Here is a 23,682-nt window from a genome sequence, read left to right as displayed (position 1 = left end):
TTGGGGGGGGGGGGGGGGGGGGGGGGGATTGTTTGTATGTATTTTTTTTTTTTTTTTTTTTTTTTTTTTTTTGTGTTTCTTTGATCAATATTTCTATCAATGTGTTAGACACATCAAAATGTTGGATGTTGTATAATTTCACAATTTGAAATGAGTAAGTGCCCTTTCTGATTTGACACAAAATAACTAGATAAGCATTTGCTTTGCTTTCTGGGTGGGGATCCTGACCTCCCATAGCGGGCAGGGAGGTACATACTGTGTCTTCTATCCCCTTTTTTCTATTTTCCAACATGCTTTCTGTCTTTGTCTTGGAATGAGATTACTTGGCCCTGTTCGGAGTCCTGGCTGGGAGGGAAACAGTCGAATGCATAGTTATTGTTTTGGGAGATGATATTTTTTTCCTTGTAATTCATCTCTCTGTTATGTATCATTATATTTATTTTTAATGTATAATGTAAGCATTTGAGTGTATTCCTCTTTGTTGGATTTTGTGCTTGCGGATGAGACTTATAGGTGATCTCAAACTAAGTACATACTGGGTGGGGATCCTGACCTCCCATAGTGGGCAGGGAGGTACATGCTGTGTCTTCTATCCCCCATACCCGTTTTCCAATTGTTTCCTGTCGTTGTCTTGGAATGAGATTACTTGGTTTTGTCCTGACCCTGGCTGGTATTCCTTAGCTGGGAGGGAAACAGTCGAATGTATAGTTGTAGTTTTGGGAGATGATATTTTTTTCCTTGTAAATCATCTCTCTGTTATGCATTGTATTATGTTTAGTTTACATATTATATTATATGATTGGTAAACATTTGAGTGTATTCCTCTTAGTTGGGACCTGTGCTTGTGTCTGGATGAGACTTTTAGGTATCTCAAACTAAGTACTTTGACGGTGTGCTCTTGGAATCTACATCTGTTCCCTATTTGAACCAATTCCCTTTGTCTTACCTTTTCTTTTGTGCTTTAATTGTAATTCTATAACTTTTTACTATCCCATTTTCTTCCTTTTTACTGGCGCTGATATGACCTTAATGTGTTGCAAGCGCCGTAAAATCCTTTTAAAAAAAACAAAACAAAAAAAAAAAAACTAAGTACATTGGTGGTATGCTCTTGGAATCTACATCTGATCCCTATTTGTTCTTAGTTCCCCTTTTGTCTTACTTTTTCTTGGGTGCTTTAATTGTAATTCCAGAACTTTTTACTATCCCATTTTCTTCCTTTTTACTGGCGCTGATATAACCTAAATGTGTTGCAAGCGCCGTAAAACCCTTAAAAACAAACAAACAAAACAATTTGCTTTGCTTTTTCTTCAAAGGATTTTTGACAAATGTTTAGATCTATCTAGTCAAATAAAAATTCAGTGTTTTCCTTTGTTTGACTTTGATGAACATGTTTTGGCTTGATTGTCAGTTGTTTTTTTGTTTTGTTTTTAGTGTTACCCCGGAACTTTCTCATCTCTTTTAATGATATTTTTTCAATTTTTAAAAGAAAATAAACGTTGTCATTTTATACATGCAAAGAGAAATGGTCATTCAGATACGGAAAGATTATATAGACCTGTAAATTCTCAGTCAATTAACTGAAATCAGTCAATTTGTCAAATTCAAATATTTAAAAAAGGAAAGAAAGAAAGAAAGAAATAAAAAAAGAAAGAATTCACAAATCGTAGTCGAATGACCGTAAAATAATTAGGAGTGTTCCACAGCGCTACGCATAGCTCATGGGGACAGTTTATATTAACGATGTATATATTGCCAAGACAAAGCGACGCTTTTTATAAAAGGCGTGTCTGAACACTTCCCTGGGTATTTTCACACATCCTTCGTTAAATTACTTTTTCACTTTCCAATCCGTCGTGATCCCAACTGTAGCCAATTTTAACTGAGCCACCGAGCGATAAATTTCACTGTTTCATCTAAGCCAAAATTGACCACATTTACCCTTCGAGTCTCAAAACTATGATAAAGTAAATTGCGAATGCCGCAAGTCCGTTATGTAGACATCTTCAAATCGAAAGGTAGGATAGATTGCTACAAGCACATTTCGATTGCCTCACGTTGTAAACAAACTGGTTGACCGTTTCTTCACTGATTGAGTACCTGATCATAAGGAACAATGGTAAGTAGCCTAATTAATTCCCGTGCAAATCAGGACGTTTTCTGGCATTGTTTTGCTCAAGCCCAAGCGAGCTTGCTGTTTTGTGGCGATTTACCTTCATTTCGATTCTTTGAATTTTTCCGCTACGCCTGCCGAAGTTTCTTCTTGATAATTCACTTCTACTTAATAATTCAGTGTTTTGGCCTGAAGTCATATTTATTTAAGTTTTTTTTTTCTCTGTCATTTACTGATTGAAAATCAAGTTTGCTCATTGCTACATTATTCTAATGTTCTCACAATGGCTGAGCTGTTCGTGGATCGCAATTCAGATTTGTCGAGCATCGATAAAGATGTGAGTCCCGTGAGGAATAAATTCAATTGGTCATGGCTAGAAGTTAAAGATGATAAGGGTGATTATTTTTCTATGTCAAAAAATTCCAGAGGCAGGAATATGACTTTGATGAAGTCATCTTTACCTATATGAATGACATGCTTATTTAGCATTCCTTCTACATCAAATTATGGCAGTCATACTTCCAGTAAGAAATAACACCCACTATTTTGATATATTGTATTTATCACTCTCCTCTCCAATGATGCCCTTATTTTTAAAAAAAATAATTGAATCTTCAGTTTGTCGAAGAGTTTCAGTCAATTTTTATAGAGCTCATTTACAGGTCTAATTATAGAGTCTCCCTCCATTTACTTTTACATTTACTGGTAAAATTAAATTTAGTCCCTTTCATATTTTATGTATCATGTGCATCAGACTTTGGGACGAGGCTGAGTGACATACCACCCTTCAATGAAAAAAAAATAAAAACATTTTGATCATTGTGGCAGGAAAAATTGTAATTCATCTAGTAAGGTTGAAAAATTATTTGAAATTTTCTGGGTGGGGTTTCCGACCTCTCATAGTGGGCAGGGAGGAACTTGCAGTGTCTTCTATCCCCCTGTATCTGTTTTGCAATTGCTTTCCGTCTTTGTCTTGGAATGAGATTACTTAGTTTTGTCCTGATCCTGGCTGGAGTCCTTGGCTGGGAGGGAAACAGTCAAATGTATAGTATAGTTTTTAGAGGTAGTATTTTTTTTCCTTGTAAATCGTCTGTCTTATGTAGCGTTATACTTTTAATAACATATGATTTGTAAACATTCGTCTTAGTGGGGACTTATGTCGGTGTCTGGTTGAGACTTTTGGGTGATCTCCACTTAGTTCACTGAAAGTGTGCTCTTGGAATCTCTACATCTGCTCCCTTTTTGAACCACCTGTTCCCCTTGTCTTACTTTTTCCTCAAGTCCTTTTAATTGTACATCTAGAATGTTTTGACCGTCCAATTTCCTTCCTTTTTACTGGCGCTTATATAACCTAAATGTGTGGCAAGTGCCGTAAAACCCGTACAAGTAAACAACCAAATTTGGAATTTTCTTAATAATATTATAGTAATAGAAATAAATATTTTTCACTCTAAATCAATTTTAAATATGTTTTGTCAATTTATAACAGTTTAAGCATCCATGTTGAAAGAGTCCAGATTGTGTCCAAAATTCATTTTTATTTTGTATCAAATTTATGATAATGTAATCTGTCATGAGAAATCACCCGAGTGCTTATGGAGATGACAATTTGCTTTTTCCCTTCAAAATTATGATGATTACAAATTTCCCTCCTTTGGATGGGAAAATATGTGCGACATATACAAATGTTGCAATAATTTTTCGATTTGCCACATGAATTTAAAGTAGGAAATAATTTTATTTTTTTTTTGAAATGCCATTAAATGTTTTATCATTTTTTTACAAAAATAATACCCCTTACCCTCTGCTGACCCTTGTGTTGTAGGCACAGATCTCTGAATCTACTTTTTGTATTATGTCCCAACTTCACGGACACATCCGACTGCTGGGTGGGGATCCTGACCTCCCATAGTGGGCAGGGAGGTACATGCTGTGTCTTCTATTCCCCATACCCGTTTTCCAATTGTTTCCTGTCATTATCTTGGAATGAGATTACATAGTTTTGTCCTGATCCTTGCCGGAGTTCCTTGGCTGGGAGGGAAACAGTCGAATGTATAGTAATAGTTTTGGGAGATGATATTTTTTTTCCTTGTAAATCATCTCTCTGTTATGCATTGTATTATATTATATGATTGGTAAAAATTTGAGTGTATTCCTTTTAGTTGGGACCTGTGCTTGTGTCTGGATGAGACTTTTAGGTGATCTCAAACTAAGTACTTTGGCGGTGTGCTCTTGGAATCTACATCTGTTGCCTATTTGAACCAATTCCCCTTTGTCTTACCTTTTCTTTTGTGCTTTAATTGTAGTTCGAGAACTTTTTACTATCCCATTTTCTTCCTTTTTACTGGCGCTGATATGACATTAATGTGTTGCAAGCCCCGTAAAACCCTTAAAAACAAAAAAAACAAACAATGTCCCAACTTCCTTTTCTAGGTGACGGATCATGTGACCAACAGTTTTGTGACCCATCTTAAACCAATCGATCAATAAGTCATAATCAGATCTGCATTACTTTTGTAACTTTTCTTCTGATACATACTTATTTGATTGTTATAAAATATTTATAAACTCTTTTAGTAAATTAATAAACTCTAAGACCATTTGGTAAAATTCAGTGTTGACAAAAATGTGCCAAAACTAGTTGATTAATTTTACCCCCCCTCCCCAACGTAAGACACATTTATAAATATATAGCGTCACTGTTATTGTAGTAGGTATTCTGTGTTGCAAGTGCCGTAAAACCCTTAAAAAAAAAAAAAAAAAAAAAATAGTAGGTATTGGGCAGGATATCTTTGTTAATTTTAAGTTACTGTTTATCTTCTTTATTAGGACGATGCTTTTTCCATTGTGATCTGTCGGAGCTATTGATCTTTATATAAATATCTGTTGCCAGTAGTAATGTGAACACTGATCTGTAGGGTTTGATTGTGGTCTTGTTCTCAAACTCAAATCATGTCCTTTCGTTGTGCAGAGGAGATATGCTGTTAAATTATATTATGATTATGACGACTATCTTGACTTACATTTCAATTGATATAAAGAAATAAGCTTTTGTTTTGAAAACAAGATCTCAAAGCTCAGATTATCATGATACTTTTTTTTTTTTCTTAACAAAATTTTTCATATTTGAATGGCCTTTTTTTCTTTTTTTTTTTTTTTTTCATAACTTTTTTAAATTTCTATTTTTGGGGTTTTTTTTAATGTTTAATGTTTTAATTGGGCCCATCATGAATATTTCATTTCCTGTGTGGTGGAGGAACTTGCGTTTTTGTCTTTGTGGGAGAAAGAAGAGGGGAATTGGGTGACAATAAAAGATTTGCCTTGTTGACATGATTTGACTGTGAAAGCTTTTGTCATTATCACTACTGTCATCATTATCATCATCGTCATCATCATCATCAACATCCTCATCCCTTGTTGAACTTTTAGTAAGTTGTCCATTCTAAAATAATGGTAATGCCTGTTAGTGTTAATGAAACCCATGATGTTTACAATAATAATTATACATTATTGTTGGTATTGTACATAGACCATGTTACTTTGACAAAGAGACACATGTTATGTATATAAATATAGGCATTTGTATTGTATATATAATACATTATATATATATCGGTATCAATTTTAAGAATGATAACTAGTGCAACATGTATCAATTTAAAACCAACGGCTTTGTTATGAACCGGCTGAAATCTGCTGATTATTTTTTTCCTCTTTGATGATTATTATTGTCATTACAATCCTGTGCTCTCATGGCATTCAAGTATATTCATGGTATTGTTGATACATATTATTAATTATTATTATTATTATTATTATTATTATTATTATTATTATTATTTAATTAATTGATATATTTATTATTTTTTTTTTTTTAATGACATCGCATTCATAACAAGATGCTTTCTTCCTTGTTACAATTTTTTTTCACTGGTTCGAGTTTGTTTTTGTTTTTTTGCTTTTTGTTTTACAGAAATAAAGTAATTTGTTGGAGGATTGATGATTGTAAATAGTTTTTGAACCAAATTCATTAATTAGTACTTGTTGATTGTTGAAAAATCTTCTTTGCCATTTTAAATCTTATTTTTTAATATCTTCATCTCGTTGTGAACATAACCATTATCACCATCATCATCATCATCATCATCGTCATCATTATCATCTTCTGACTGGCAGGAGGTTAGTGGAGCTAGTTAGTGTCCTATTTATTCGGAAAATGGTGGAATTTCCCTTGGCGTGGGAGGACAATAGGGCTGCAAAGTCCCTTGTTTTTTCAATGATTTTTCCTTTTATTTAGAGTCTTAAAAAAATGAATAACCCTGTTGTTTGTCTTCATTTTTTTTTTCTTTTTATGATTTAGTGATGTTGATGTCAACACTAATATCACTTATTGATAGTCTTTAATGTCGTTTATAGCATATTTCTATTGGACTTAAATATACAATTTTAAGTTCTTAATACAGCGCAGCATGGTAATCTCGAACAAGTTGTTTGTTCGAGATTTCCCTCTTGTGTATTTTAAAAAGAATATGAATGGGGGGGGGGGGGGGAGGTAAACGTGTATTGTTTCGGTAAGGTCCCATTATAATGAAGTGTAGCGTTTAGTAGGTCTTGATTCATTCAGTAACAAGTGAAATAATGTTCCCCTTTACATGTGCTATAATAAGACAAAGCCAGCATGTCCCATTGGTGATTACACACTCGTCATCTTTTAACCCTCTCCTTACCACCTACAGCAAAATCGACACATATGTTACGACACAATATACATTTTTTCTTATTCAGATTTATTTTGTACATCATAAACTTTGAAGAATGATCTTTGTTTAATTAATAAGAACATAAAGTTGTTTTGTAGAGAGATTGTTTGTGTTTAAAAAATCAATTTGTCTGCCGGGAAGCCTGCCATTGTGGGAAAATACTGAAATTGATCGGTAAGGAGAGAGTTGAATCCTATGAATCCAATATCTTATCACTACTTTTCCTCACCCATCTCTCTCATGCCTATCTTCTCACCCCGTATTCCCCTCCCCCGATCCCTTCTTTGAATTTAATACAATAACAGTAACGTAACAGCTGAGACTGGGTACACATTAGAATGAGACTTGCGTGCATCAGACACTGATCAAACACGCTTCACACCCCTTCCTTTCCCCCTATAAACACATGCACGCGCGCGCTTAATACATTAATTAATACATATAATACCGCGCATAGAGAGCGATGGCAGTTATTGTTTCCATTCAATACAAACATAAAGCAAAAGAATTTTATCGACATATGCGAAAGTCAAGGTCCATTTTGTTTGAGATTTCCGTGTTAGCCTCTGATGGTGTTCAAGATTTTCGTTTTGCACTGTATTTTAATGGCCATCTTACCAGAGTAACTAGACACATAATGAAATTCACACGTTCAAGGAAAAACCCAACCCACTCAAAAGCCTGTATTGTGGGGTTCCTGACCTCCCATAGTGGGCAGGGAGGTACTTGCTGTGTCTTCTATCCCCCTGTATCTGTTTTCCAATTGCTTTCTGTCTCCGTCTTGGAATGAGAATACTTAGTTTAGTCCTGACCTTGACTGGAGGGAAACAGTTTAATGTATGGTTATAGTTTTGGAAGATATTTCTCCAATAGTGTTCATGATTTTTATTCTGCACTGTACGTTAATTGCCCATCTTACCAGAGCAAATGAGCAACATTTGAGTGTATTCCTCTTATGCAGGTTTCTGGGTGAAACTTTTGGGTAATCTCACTGACAGTATGCTCTTGGAATCAACATCTGTTCCCTATTTGTACCATTCCCCTTTGTTTTACTTCTTCCTGAAGTCCTTATCGTACATCTTTTTACTATCCAATTCTCTTTTTACTGGCGCTGATATGACCTAAATGTGTTGCGTTAAAACCATTTTAAAAAGTATTCATTCGCACCCTGTAGTTCTAGAACTTTTTACTATCCCATTTTCTTCCTTTTTACTGGCGCAGATATAACCTAAATGTGTTGCAAGTGTTGTAAAACCCTTAAAAACAAAAACAAACAAACATTTGCACCCTGCGCCATCAAAGACTAGAACGCTCTTATTGAATCATGTGTGAACACAACAGATTTACACACCTTCAAGCAAAGATTATCAAACTACTTCAGCCTAAACACGTCAATGGCTTCCTCATTAAACAACTGTCTTTGTCCTTGAATACAAATACACAGAATTGAGTCAACTTGTAACATTCAGATTCAGATTCAGAATGAACCAAATTAGAGAATAAAAAGTTTTTGTGCTTTTGGCTTCGGTGAAAAATCCAGATTATTTAAAAAGTCTTGTCCACTTTTACTGACATTGTAGGTTGGCAGCTCTGAGATTGGTTGCCTCACTTGGCAGGTGGATTCTTAACAGGTCCGTGGCCATGCTGTCCATTCTATCTATATACATTTGTCCTTTCCAACTGGCTTTTTGTCTGGAATGAGACCATTAGTTTCACTTGGACCCTTTGAGGGAATGAGACCATTAGTTTCACTTGGACACTTTGAGGGAATGAGACCATTAGTTTCACTTGGACCCTTTGAGGGAATGAGACCATTAGTTTCACTTGGACCCTTTGAGGGAATGAGACCATTAGTTTCACTTGGACCCTTTGAGGGAATGAGACCATTAGTTTCACTTGGACCCTTTGAGGGAATGAGACCATTAGTTTCACTTGGACCCTTTGAGGAGTCTTTAACTGAAAAGAAATAGATGGATTTATTTTTTGTGAGAGATAATATTGTTTAAATGGTATCATACCTTAATTTATTAGTTATATATATATTTCTTTAATTGTGAACATTTAGTGTATCCCTTCCCTTTCACAGTGGGGGTGTGCATGGATGACAATGAGGAGGCAAGGCTAGTGATGATAGACAAAGGCACAAACCATATGGGGACTAAAAACACAAACACATTTCACGTTTGTATGTTTGTCATGTAGCCCCTTTTATGCATTTCAGTGAATTACACTGCACATTCGAATATAAATAGACAATATTTGATTTCAACAAGTGAATATATTGCGTGACAAGGAGACTAAAAGATAGGAGATGGAGGTGAGGGGAGGGGAATTGAGAGACTCCCTGTCTGTCCCAGTCATGCAGATCCAGATTGATGAGCATATCTTATCTGGACTAGCTCACGGGCAGAGTTTATCTTAAACACTAATTATTTAGAACGGAAAATTCAGTATTAATGTTTCAGTTTATTTTAAGTAAGGTAGCTGGGTGGGGATCCTGACCTCCCATAGCGGGCAGGGAGGTACATACTATGTCTTCTATCCCCCTATGTCTGCTTTCCAACATGCTTTCTGTCTTTGTCTTGGAGTGAGATTACTTGGTTTTGTCCTGGCCCTGGCCGGATACCTTGGCTGGGAGGGAAACAGTCAAATGTATAGTTAGTTTTGGGAGATGATATTTTTTTCCTTGTAAATCATCTCTCTGTTATGCACTCTATTATGTTTTATTTATGTATTATATATGATTTGTACACATTTGAGTGTGTTCCTCTTAGTGGGGACCTGTGCTTGTGTCTGGATGAGACTTTTAGGTGATCTCAATTTAAGTACACTGATAGTGTGCTCTTGGAATCTACATCTGTTCCCTTTTGAACCAATTCCCCTTTGTCTGCCTTATTCTTGGATGCTTTAATTGTAATTCTAGAACTTTTTACTATCCCATTTTTTCCCTTTTTACTGGCGCTGATATGACCTTAATGTGTTGCAAGCGCCGTAAAACCCTCAAAAAAAAACAAAAAACAAACAAGTAAGGTAGAGCTCATCTTAACGTGGTTTCGTTTATCTCGAGCGGAAAGCAGTGTATATTTTAGTACTTTTCTTTTTCAGGCATTGAAATGACCCATAAGTGTCGCAAGTGCCATTAAACTTCTAAAATTAAACGGGTAGCTTCAAGTTGGGTATAGGGTCTACTCTTGTCAACTACCCTCTTAGTCTCTCTGGGATCCAGGAATGTTGTAAGATTTGATAAAATCAAAAATACTTGTCTTATACTTTGTGAGTACCAGCTTCATGCTTCTTGGTGTTAATTTAACTTTAACCTGATGTCTTCATCGAAAACAGTTCATTCAGTTGTGTATCCAAGCATCCATAATGAAATATATATTCTTGGGACCATACAATCAGAACAGAGGGACGAGAAAAATTTAGCGCCATAGGCAAAATAGCAGGAAGGAGGGCCTCTGGAAGACTGGAAAAAGCTTCTGGATGACCTCTTTATCTTGGCTTGACACTGAGGAGAACCTTGACCACCAAAGTTGTCAAGCACCTATTGACTGACTTTCTATTTGGCCTTGTGTCCTGTCTGTGAATGAATAGTAAATAATAATGTGAAATTGAATATGTTCTTGTTTCCGCCCCCCCCCCTTTCATGATCTTTCTATTCTTGTCATGGAATGAGATCACTCTGTTTTGATCTGGCATTAGCCAGAATCCTTTACCAATGGTAAGATATTTAATTTATATATTTATGTTCCTTGACTCATCGTTGATGAGAAAAATAGGGTATGGAAAAGTCACAGGGTCAGTGCCAAACTCAGGATCTAGTTGACACGACACCCTTCGTCTGGGGCTGGGAGAGAGGACAGCGAGCGATCGCACAACCGACTGAGTTATCCATACCCTATTTTTCTCATCATTATTGATACAAGTGCCCTCTCCACACTTTTTGTGAATTTTATTTGACTCATCATTGTCCATTTGACAGGTGCTGAAGAGACTTATAATAAAGCATTTAATAACCCTTGAAAACGAAATTGCAGAGAAATTGTCTTGGGTATCTGGTGACTTGTCAATGGGTTTGCTGAATGACATTTTTTATTTAGAATAGTCGCTAACTCATAAACGAAGATCATGATATGTTTAATAAAGGGAAAAATCAGGAGACAGAAAGGAATTGTATATGAGATGGATGATTGTGAAAGTAGTGGTTACAACTGCATTAAACAAGAGGAAGTTTACTGGAAGTTAAAAAGTGTGACAGAAATTTGATTTCTTTTTTGAATAAATAGTATCTCAATGAATGTGAGAACTTGGATGTACTGAATGTATCTCAACATCTAAAGTATTGAAACACCTTGTAATTCGTTTTTCCCTGGCCCTTTTTGGGAATCCACCTTCGAAAGGGGGACAATCCAGTTTTTCCTTTTTTAAAAATTAATTTATGAAACTTCTTTTTACCTTTTTACCCATGTTTTTTTTTTTTTTTTTTAAAAGTTATTACTATTTGTTATAATAATAGTTATTGTTATTTTTTAAAAAGTTATTGCCATTACATAGGGGCAGTGTGACTGAGTGGTTAAGGACCCTGAAGGTACTGGGTTTGAGCCCCGCTTCAGGCACTTTAACCCTTGGCCAAGATAACCCCCATATGGTTCATTGGGCGCTTCCTGTTGACACCAGACGCTTGATGGATTATCTATATTCCTTTATGGGATGGCCAAGTGACAGTCTGCTACACATAGGGCATATTTTTAAAAATTGTTATTACTATGCCACAGATAGGAATTTTCTGTTTAAAGGTTTGCATCTTTCACTTTTTACTATCCCATTTCCTTCCTTTTTACTGGCGCTGATATGACCTAAATGTGTTGCAAGCGCCGTAAAACCTTTATATCAAAATCATCAAAATGGCACTTTTTGAACTAGTAAACCGTTATTTTCTTTTTAAAAATTTGTTTTCATCGCGCCAACTGGGTGGGGATCCTGATCTCCCATAGTGGGCAGGGAGGTACTTGCTGTGTCTTCTCTCACCCTGTATCTGTTTTCCAATTGCTTTCTGTCTTTGTCTTGGAATGAGATTACTTGGTCTTCTCCTGATCCTGGCCTGGGTCCTTGGGAAACAGTCAAATGTATGTATAGTTATAGTTTTAGGAGATGATATTTTTTTCCTTGTAAATCATCTCTCTGTTATTTTCTGTTAGTTTGCTTATTTTCAACATATGATTTGTAAACATTTGAGTGTGTTCCTCTTATTGGGGACCTGTGCTGGTGTCTGGTTGAGACTTTTAGGTGATCTCAAACTAAGTACATTATAGTGTGCTCTTGGAATCTAAATATATTCCCTATTTGAACCGATTCCCCTTTGTCTTCCTTTTTCTTCACGCCCTTTTAATTGTACATCCTGGGTGGGGTTCCTGACCTCCCATAGTGGGCAGGGAGGTACATACTGTGTCTTCTATCCCCATATATCTATTTTCTAACTTGCTTTCTGTCTTTGTCTTGGAATGAGATTACTTGGTTTTTTTCCTGGCCCTGGTCGGAGTCCTGGCTGGGAGGGAAACAGTCAAATGCATAGTTATTGTTTTGGGAGGTGATATTTTTTTCCTTGTAAATCATCTCTCTGTTATGCATTGTATTATGTTTAGTTTACATATTATACTATTTAATTTGTAAGCATTTGAGTGTATTCCTCTTAGTTCGGGCCTGTGCTTGTGTCTGGATGAGACTTTTAGGTGATCTCAAACTAAGTACTTTGATAATGTGCTCTTGGAATCTACATCTGTTTCCTATATGAACCAATTCCCCTTTGTCTCACCTTTTCTTTTGTGCTTTAATTGTAATTCTAGAACTTTTTACTATCCCATTTTCTTCCTTTTTACTGGCGCTTATATGACCTAAATGTATTGCAAGCGCCGTAAAATCCTTAAAAACAAAACCAATTGTACATCAAGAATGTCTTTACTATCCAATTTTCTTCCTTTTTACTGGCGCTGATATGACCTAAATGTGTAGCAAGCGCTGTAAAACCCTTAAAAAAACAAAAAACAAATCGCGCCAACGTTATGGTCTTATGATTTCTTTTGATTATCCTATTATTATTATTATTATTATTATTATTATTATTATTATTATTTTATTATTATTATTATTATTATTATTATTATTATTATTATTATTATTATTATTATTATTATTATTATTATTATTATTATTATTATTATTATCTTGCAGTACTAAAATGTGTCGCAGATTCCTTTGAATTTAAAAAAAAAAAAAATCAGCACCACTGCCAACCGCCATTGTCGTTATCATCAGCATCAAATTATAGCAGCCAACCGTCCAGACCTTTTATTTGCATGGAAATTACCCTTGCATGTCTCAGAATTATGTGGGTTTTTTTTTTTGGACTAGCAAATTAAAACATGCAACAGAAAAACTCATAATCGAGATTTTGTCACATTATATATTCCAACCTTAATACTGTTTTGGGTTGTAGAAAACCGTAGGGGCTGCCTGAAGCCGGTGATCGTAAAATACTAACGAAAGAGTGAAAATGGAGAGGCTTCGTATGGGAACAAAACAGATAATGGACGATTCGGGTACAAACCCTTCGTCAGCACAACAATACACAAATAAACGTTACTGTTTTGGGTTATGATTATGATGGTATTATGCATTGGGATATCCCGTTTGAGCTCTTTGACAAGTTGGCTGCTATGATAACTCATTGTTCATTATCATCATCGTCATAGTCATTATTATTATTACTATTATTATTATTATTATTATTAATATTTTTATTTTTATTATTATTATTATTATTATTATTATTATTATTATTATTATTATTATTATTATTATTATTGTTATTATTATTATTATTATTAATATATTGTTATTATTGTTACATCCTTTCTTTTGAAATCTGAGAATAGTCAAAGGTGCTTTTGAGATAGTGAAAAAATAATTTCCTCTGACTGGTAATATAAATTATTATTAATGCTGTATAACAAATTACCGTGTTGCTTTTAATTATTATTATTATTATTGTTATTATTATTATTATTATTATTATTATTATTATTATTATTATTATTATTATTATTATTATTATTATTATTATTATTTTTATTATAATTAGTATTAATTTATGCTAATAATTTGTTTAAAGAGTCGATTTGAATAGAATATTATATTACGTTACTTAATGAATGAACATTTTACTGTTTGGGATCACATTGACTACCACCACTTTACTTGTTTTGTGTGTTTTGTTGTGTTTGATTTTTTTTTCTCTTACTGTTATGTTCTTTGTTTTGTCACTGAGGTCACCGTGAATAAGTGAAGTTATGCGAGGACAAATATTAAGTTAAAGTAAGGTTCAAGTCGTCGTATGGTTGTGGGGGTGGGTGGTTGGTTGGTTTTACTTATTTTGTTCTATTCTTTTCTTTTCTTTTTCTTTTTCTTTTTGGGATTTTTTTTTCACTTTCACATTGAATTACTTTTCTTCTTAATTTGTTAAAGTTACATACTTTGAGTATCAAAATGACTTATGATGCATATCAACATTTGGGGTGTGTTGCATTAATAATATTATTGTGTTATTGAGTGTTTGAATCTGGTAGGGATTTGATTGATTAAATGGGTATATAGGGAAATCTAAATGAGACCGTTTGAATATGATGCATCTATGAAGATGGTAGAGAGAGCTGCCACCTGAACTCACTCAATCCTAGAGATTTTTGCTACTTTTCAAAATTGGAAAAAAATGTATTAAAAATGAGCATGTATATAGATAGTTTGATTCAACTACCATTAACATGTAAAAAAATGTTTAAAAATAGCTTTGATACAACGCCTATAATTTGTCTCAGAAAAATTGTAATAAATACGCATGGGGTAAAAGTAACCCTGGGTATACTTACGGATATAGTCGGCGTTAGGGTTGAGTGAGTTAATACATCTCCAAATTCTTGTTAGATCAGCAAATTTTGGACTGGAGGGTCATAGTTGCACACTATGTAGCACGCACCGCTTATTGAGGGTATCACATAAAAGAAGGATTATATTTTGTGGAAACCAAACAAAACTAAACTACCAACACATGGTTTACACCAAAAATAATCCTCTCTATAATTAGCCGTTCATGTGATACCCACTTGGCACATAGTACAAAGAATGCAAGTATAATTTCTATTGAAAGATTGTCAATCAATTAAAAGGGGTGTTGCTGATGAGAAAATAAGATAAGGAAAGAATGTCCTCTCTCGAAATATTATAATGAGAATAATCTGAAGCTGGGTGGGGTTCCTAACCTCCCATAGTGGGCAGGGAGGTACTTACTGTGTCTTTTATCCCCTATATCTGTTTTCCAACATGCTATCTGCCTTTGTCTTGGAATGAGATTACTTGGTTTTGTCCTGGCCCTGGCCGGATACCCTAGCTGGGAGGGAGACAGTCAAATGTATAGTTAGAGTTTTGGGAGATGATTTTTTTTCCTTGTAGATCATCTCTCTTTTATGCACTGTACTGTTTATTTAATATTATAATTATATATGATTTTGTAAACATTTGACTCTATCCCTCTTAGTTGGGACCTGTGCTTGTGTCTGGATGAGCCTTTAAGGTGATCTCAAACTAAGTACTTTGATAGTGTGCTCTTGGAATCTACATCTGTTTCCTATTTGAACCTATTCCCCTTTGTCTTACCTTTTCTTGGGTGCTCTAATTGTAATTCTAGAACTTTTTGCTATCCGATTTTCTTCCTTTTTACTGGCGCTTATATGACCTTAATGTGTTGCAAGCGCCGTAAAACCCTTAAAAACAAAAACAAACAAAACAATAATCTGGAGCAGTCACGAGCTGAGATATTGGTCGACCTAACAAGACAGGGATAGTATTAAAAATATGTGTAAAGTAAAAAGAACCTCTCCTCCAGTTTGCAATGAAAATCAAGACAGATGAAGTCAAGACAGATGAAGTCAAGACAGATTTCAAATGGCGAATATTTATACACTCGAGCATGACTTTCTCGAACCCCTCGGGACATGCAAAAAAAAAAAAAAAGCTCATAGAGACTGTAGTTGGAAGAAACTGTATACAAGGAATAGTAAGGGGAAAAAATCGGGACATTCTAATGAGTTCCAGGAAACCTTACTCGAGTGCATGTTAAAAGTTCGATAAAAGCTTTAAATAGTAGATTGATGAACAAACTAATTTTTTTTGGTTAGGAATCCTTCAGTATCAATAAATCGTAAATGTTACACAGTGTCTCAAACCAGTAGTATGTCAGGGTGAGTCTAATGGAGAATTGAATTTAACGCCTGAATTATTTAAGTTATAATAAATATTTTCATTGAGGAGAGTAGATCAGGTGTTATACAGTGGTGTTTTATTTATTTTTTTTTTTTTTGTTATTGACACATTTCAGGTTTGAATAACCCCAAAGCCGTGTGAGATTTCATCAAACAGTTTTTAGCCATAGGTGCAGAGTTTATTTAAGTTTTGATTGTGCACCGATTGGTAGCTGAGTTATGGTGCCATGAGTGGAAAAGGATAATTTTGAAATAATCGTAATTTACGGTGTGTTTGTTTTTAATCATTGACGCATTTCAAGTTCGAATAACTCAAGAAAAGCTACAGCGACATCAATTTTTCTGCGATTGTGCGTTTGCGCAATCATCATTCGATTCAAAGCTATACGTGACCACCGCCATTTTGAATGACAAGAGCAAGCCTCTCCAGTTCGTCCCATGTCTTTTGCAGCATGAGTAATGTGACAGAGCAAACAGCTCTCTTATTTTGGTCTTCGGGCTGGGTGGGGTTCCTGACCTCCCATAGCGGGCAGGGAGGTACGTACTGCGTCTTCTATCCCCTTATATCTGTTTTCCAACATGCTTTCTGTCTTTGTCTCGGAGTGAGATTACTTGGTTTTGTCCTGGCACTGGCCGGAATCCTAGCTGGGAGGGAAACAGTCAAATGCATAGTTATTGTTTTGGAAGATGATATTTTTTTCCTTGTAAATCATCTCTCTGTTATGTATTATTATTTTTATTTTGAATGTATAATGTAAGCATTTGAGTGTGTTCCTCTTTGTTGGATTTTGTGCTTGTGTCTGGATGAGACTTGTAGGTGATTTCAAACTAAGTACATTGGTGATATGCTCTTGGAATCTACATCTGATCCCTATTTGTTCTCAGTTCCCCTTTGTCTTACTTTTTCTTGGGTGTTTTAATTGTAATTCTAGAACTTTTTACCATCCCATTTTCTTCCTTTTTACTGGCGCTGATATAACCTTAATGTGTTGCAAGTGCCGTAAAACCCTTAAAAACAAAACAAAAACAACTAGAACTTTTTACTATTCCATTTTCTTCCTTTTTGCTGGCGCTGATATAACCTAAATGTGTTGCAAGCGCCGTAAAAACCTTAAAAACAAAACAAAACATTGGTCTTCAGGTGACGCATATCTCCCACGGGTGTTCTGAACACTCTGCTCTTCGCATATCTCCATAATTTTTATTTTTTTTAAGTCAAGGCAATGTTCCAAGTTGATATCCTGAGATGTTAAATGAAATAAACTTACGGGAATCATGTTGGACAAAGAAAGAAAAAATAAATTACGATTTATTATGTCAAAATTACCCTTTTCTACTGACGACGTCATAGCTCAGCTACTAAAGGGCTTACAGTGTTTAAAACGTATATCAATCAAAACTTGAATTCATTCTGCACATATGACAAAATTAAAAACAAAACGTTTGATGAAATGTTGCATAGTTTTCAAGCTTTTCAAACCAGAAATGTGTCAATAATTTTTTTTAAAATGGGTGGGGATACTGACCTCCCATAGCGGGCAGGGAGGTACATACTATGTCTACTATCCCCTCTTATCTGTTTTCCAATTGATTTCTGTCTTTGTCTTGGAATGAGATTGCTTGGTTTTGACCTGACCTTGGTCGGAGTCCTTGGCTGAGAGGGAAACAGTCGAATGTATAGTTATAGTTTTGGGAGATGATATTTTTTTCCTTGTAAATCATCTCTCTGTTATGCATTGTATTATGTTTAGTTTACATATTATATGATCGGTAAACATTTTAGTGTGTTCCTCTTAGTTGGGACCTGTGCTTGTGTCTGGATGAGACTTTTCGGTGATCTCAAACTAAGTACTTTGACGGTGTACTCTTGGAATCTACATTTGTTCCCTATTTGAACCAGTTCATCTTTGTCTTACCTTGTCTTTTGTGCTTTAATTGTAATTCTAGAACTTTTTACTATCCCATTTTCTTCCTTTTTACTGGCGCTGATATGACCTTAACGTGTTGCAAGCGCCGTAAAACCCTTAAAAACAAACAAAACTTGAAGACATTCTGAACATATGACATTTTTTCAAAAACCGTTTGATGAAATGTTGCATAGTTTTCAAGCTTTTCAAACCTGAAATGTGTCAATAATTTAAACAAAAACAAACAAAAAAGCCACTGTAGATTGCAAATATTATTTATGTCTCCTTATGATGTTTTACACTAAACTTGATTATTTTCATGTATCTGTTTCGTCCTGACATAATACCGGATTCTGGGTGGGGGTTCCTGACCTCCCATAGTGGGCAGGGAGTTACATACTGTGTCTTCTATCCCCCTATATCTGTTTTCCAACTTGCTTTCTGTCTTTGTCTTGGAATGAGATTACTTGGTTTTGTCCGTACAATCAAATGTCTAGTTAGTTTTGGGGGATGACATTTTTTCCCTTGTAAATCATCTCTCTGTTATGTACTGTATTGTTTTGTTTTCATATTATATATATGATTTGTAAACGTGTGAGTGTATCCCTCTTGGTTAGGGCCTGTGCCTTGTGTCTGGATGAGACTTTTAAGTGATCTCAAACTAAATACTTTCATAGTGTGCGCTTGGAATCTACACGTTTCATATTTGAGCAAATTCCCCTTTGTCTCACCTTTTCTTGGGTGTTTTAATTGTAATTCTAGAACTTTTTACTATTCCATTCTCTTCCTTTTTTGCTGGCGCTGACATGTCCTTAATGTGTTGCAAGCGCCGTAAAACCTTTAAAAACAATTTAATTAAAGAATTTTTAAATTCAACTGTACATTTTTTTCTAAAGTATTTAGGTTATTTTGTTTTTTTATTTTTTGCTTTTTTTTTTTTGTTTTTGTTTTTTTTTGTTTTTGTTGTTTTTTTCTTTTGTTTTTGTTGTGGTTTTTTTTTTTGGGGGGGGGGGGGGGGGGGGGCGGTGTTGCGGGGTTTTAACAAATACTTTTGGGGGGTTATGGGTTTTGTTTTGTTTTGGTTTGTATGTTTTTTTTTCAAAAATATAGTTATCAACGTGATATATAGTCAAAGCAATACAAAAATCATCTTTGACTGTAGTCCACAATTTTATTGATCATAGTTGTATGGATGACGTCATTAATTGTAATGACGTAAGCATTTTTTATTGTCCTTTGTGCCTTCTTGGTCTGTGTTTGGTTTTAAGGAGGGACTTGAACATTCTTGAATTGGATTTATTTTATTTTATTATCATTTGATAATTCATTCATTTGGATTTAAAAAAAACAGGTCGAAATGAATAAACATTTAATTTGATTAAGACTTTAACGTTTTTCTCGTTTTGTTTCTTTCATTCTTTTATTTTTTTTCTTTGCCTTTTTTTTTTTTTTACTTTTGGGTTTATAACTTTTACATCATCTTCATTTTTACTGGCGCTGAAATGAGCTAAAACTATCATCACAAGCGCTTTAAATCGATACTCGTGCCAGAGCTATTTTTTTTATGAAGTGATTGGTTACCACAATAACTTATTGCACCATTCTTGGCACAATTCTCGGTATCGCAATAAAATTTTCAGCCAGTGAGAGAGCGGTTTTGGTCAGTTAGGTATTTTTGTCATCGCAAAAATAGGGTTTACGCTTATAAAAATAAGTGAAAAAAAAAAAGAAGAAAAACGCATCGCATTCTGAATTTGAATGATGAATGCCTAGATAAATCTTAAACAAATTAAATATTAATGTACAACAGACGTTTAAGACAAAATAAAAATTATTTTCGAGCTAAAAAAGAATTATTCTAGAGTCCCATTCCCATGATTGTGTTTGAATATCACCACAGGACAAATGGCTGTGGCATTGTGCTTTAAGTTGCCCGGCTTACTGACTAAGCTGGAAGGTCCCAGGTTCAAATCCCACTGAGACTGAAGTCTTCAGTTTACAAAAAAACTTGTTCTTTTACTACTTTATTATTTTTTTTAAGTTTAAATATTTTTAATAATATATATTTACTATTGTTATGAGAATTACAACAATTTTTTTCTTATTAAAGGTAGCTTCAATGCCAGTGGTAAATCTATAATATATATATATATATATATATATATATATATATATATATATATATATATATATATATGGATTGTTAATTCTCACAGTGCGCAACTGCGACGGAGCACTGGTAAACCGGCGATGTGTATTCCATATGGATGACAGATGGCTGTTGGTAGCAATTTTTATTGTAACCGGAGTGAACTTTTCAGATCCCACATATTTGGTAAATGAAATGATTCTCAAGCTACCGCCGAATTATGAGAGATAGCTCATACGGTAGAGTCACGCTCTCACTGGCCAGGCGGAGTTGTCGTGCCAATAAGGTCGCGGGTTCAAACCCCTATCACCGCTGCGAAAGTTTTTTATTCTCTATTGTCGTCTGGCACTTTCCTACTCACTTCATCTCTTGTTGTTACCAACATAAGTGCCTGCTCCACTCACTTTTCTGAATTATGAGAGAGAAAACTTATTTTCTTTTAGACTTAAGTGACTTACTAAAAAATATGAGCTGATAACATTAACTTGGGAATCATTACTTTAAGCCCTGTGAGACGTTCTCTAAACTCAAAAGAATTTTTAATTTGTGCCAAAAAAGTTAGGTCTGGAAATTGCCGATCGCGTTTTGGAGGTGAGGGTCAGTAAATGATACATAACTGTGATGAAGAGTAATATCGCAGATATTTTCGTCTTTCAATTTCATTTTAAATGGTGTCAAATAACGAGATATCCATCAAATATCTCACTGGTTTTATGACGCTAAAGTTTTGTGGTTTTCAAATGCATTTACAAATTCGATCTTATTGTGCTTGTAAATTTTGTAAATGTTGCTGCTCGAAGCTCGAAGAAATAAATAATAATGTCAAATTGAATGTGAGCTTCAATTTAATTACAAAAACAGATCAAATCAACGTTTCGGGTTTCCCCTTTATCAACAAAACAGGATGAATGAAACACCACTACCACATTATCTCATTCATCTGTGGCGTTTCATTCATCATGTTTTGTTGATAAAGGGGAAACCCGAAGCGTTCATTTGATCTGTTTATTATTTTATTTGTAAATTTTGGTGCACTTAAAGAGAAATTTTGGTATTCAAAACCCATCAGTATGGATTTGATTTTAATTAAAATCAAAACTAGATGTATACATTTGCGTTCATGTGCAGTAGAACTATCATCATATTGGCACTTCATTTATTTTTTATCATAGTGTTTATATGTACCTCCGTTGACGGTGTATCTTAACTGATCGTTTTATGCACCTCCGCTACGCATGCGCATTCCACTCTATTCATCAGCGATGCTGTGTTTTCTGTATTTGGACATGGCAAATGTTATATCATACCTGTACGAAAATACGAACTTTTATGGGAAATTACGAATTTTCATTTCTCAGTAATATTTAAATAATGATGACAATGGTAATAATAATGATAAGAACTACTACAGTAGAACATGAAAGTAACGTACTCGGAAATAGCGAGTAAAATCTAAATCCCCGTTTTTTTCCCTTATTTGAGTCAATAAAATTAGCATGAAAGTAGCGAGTATGAAAAAGAGGTCAACTCGGAAATAACGAGCATTTCCTGCCCCAGCCTAGGACTGCGAACGAAGTAAAGCAAAACAAGAGACAATGGCAATTTAAATATTTTTAGCCTAGCCTCTTTTCTTTCTTATTTTTCGTTACGAGTAATATTACATAGTAGCCTAGTCTGTAGTAGTACATAATAGGCGAAACAAATTTGGGTGGGGGTTGGGTTTGTGTGCGTGTGTGTGTGGGGGTGGGGGTCAATTATTCACCTAATGTGGTGCCACGCGACGCGCGAGGTAAGCACATGTCAACATGCCTCACTTCGCAGCATCGGTCAGCGAGTAGCATCGTTAACGAACGACACGATCAGCGAGAGAAGGGAGTGTGGAACCATTATTTCAATGGGTCAGTGATTGAGTGATGCGCTTCCTTACCTCATCAAACATGCCGAGTGCATACAAACACTCGCGCGCACACACACACGCACACACACACACACACACACACACACACACACACACACTTCTATGTTCTTGTTTTTTTTCTAGTCATGATTTTACTTGAAAATAAAAACAACAAAAAAACCAAGCATTCTCCCACTTCTGTGAAGAAATTGAAATAGGGGCGACGGCTTTTACTCGAATTACACACTGAGGGGAATAACCAGCAATATTATTATAACCTTTCCTGGCAACTCGGGAATAGCGAGAACTCGGAAATAGCGAGTAATCAGGAGTGGACCCGTCGAACTCGCTATTTCCGAGTTCTACTGTACTACTACTACTACTACTACTACTACTACTACTACTACTACTACTACTACTACTACTTATAATATAATAATAATAATAATAATAATATATAATAATAATAATAATAATAATAATAATAATAATAATAATAATAATAATAATAATAATAATAAAATAATAATAATATAATAATAATAATATAATAATAATAATAATAATAATAATAATAATAATAATAATAATAATAATAATAATAATAATAATAATAATTAGTATAATTTTGAAACATGATTGTTCATCTTTAGGTGTCTGCCGATGGAGAGTCCTAAAATTCTTAAATTGTGAATTGCACTCAATCCCACGTTGATCTCATTGACAAGAAGATACTTCAGCTTGTTTCTTAGATGGATCTGTGTTTCGGTGAATATGGCTGTTGTGATGAAGCCAACTGATATCAATGTTTGCACATCCAGGTTTGGTAGATTGATGAAGTTATCGATACCTTTTTGTTGGCAACATAGTGAATCGTATTCACTACAGAAACACAACATGCATAGGAGGCGGTGTTGGTAGGACGAGGGAATGCTGCGCTTGTCTGCACAACCGTTGTCTTTGTAAACTTATAATCTGAGATCATAGCTATCTTAAGTTTTTGCATATTTCCCGAAACAATTAGACCTTGAGCATTACTCACAATTTTATCATAGACGATAGGAAAAAATGCTTGGCAATGCAATTCCTTCCAGTGTGCCATAAGATTGTGATAAAAACTCATAAATTGTGGGGCTGATTGCTTCAAGTGACGGGCAAGCACTTTAGATGGCTGTGACTGCTAATGACCAAAAAATTATGTCACATTACATGATGGTGATCACAAAACTGAAATGAAAAGAGAGTTGTTAGTTGTACTCGCAGAAATGAATGATAATATTGGTTGAACTTTTGGATACAACTCGTGGTAATTAACTTTCTTTTTGTGATCGTCATCTTGTTTTATGACGTAATCTTTTGATCAGTTTCAAACTATGAGGCCCAGCGCAACTTTCTCTGCTCTCTTCTCTCTTCGCTCAGTTAATTTTTCATTGTGGATGTCGGTGAAAAATGTACTAAAACAATGGTGGACATGATTTGAGAATTCTGTCCTCGTTCTGTGAACTTGTTGTACGCGTGTTGCACTGTATTTCTATTTCACCAGTATAA

General features: G+C 34.7%; 1 long non-coding RNA gene across 1 annotated transcript; it reads left to right on the top strand.

Annotated features, from left to right (window-relative positions):
- The first annotated feature begins 70 nt into the window (after positions 1–70).
- On the top strand, positions 71–19,478 carry LOC144978660 (uncharacterized). The gene is made up of 2 exons (XR_013646564.1): positions 71–9,350; positions 9,901–19,478. It is a non-coding gene; the product is annotated as an uncharacterized LOC144978660 (long non-coding RNA).
- The last annotated feature ends 4,204 nt before the right edge of the window (positions 19,479–23,682 follow it).

Source organism: Berghia stephanieae, chromosome 8 (assembly GCF_034508935.2).
Source record: "Berghia stephanieae isolate SIO BIC M18660-M18661 chromosome 8, UCSD_Bste_1.3, whole genome shotgun sequence".
NCBI lineage: Eukaryota > Metazoa > Mollusca > Gastropoda > Nudibranchia > Aeolidiidae > Berghia > Berghia stephanieae.
Note: the sequence above shows the minus strand (reverse complement) of the source record. Positions and strands in the feature narration are given on the sequence as shown.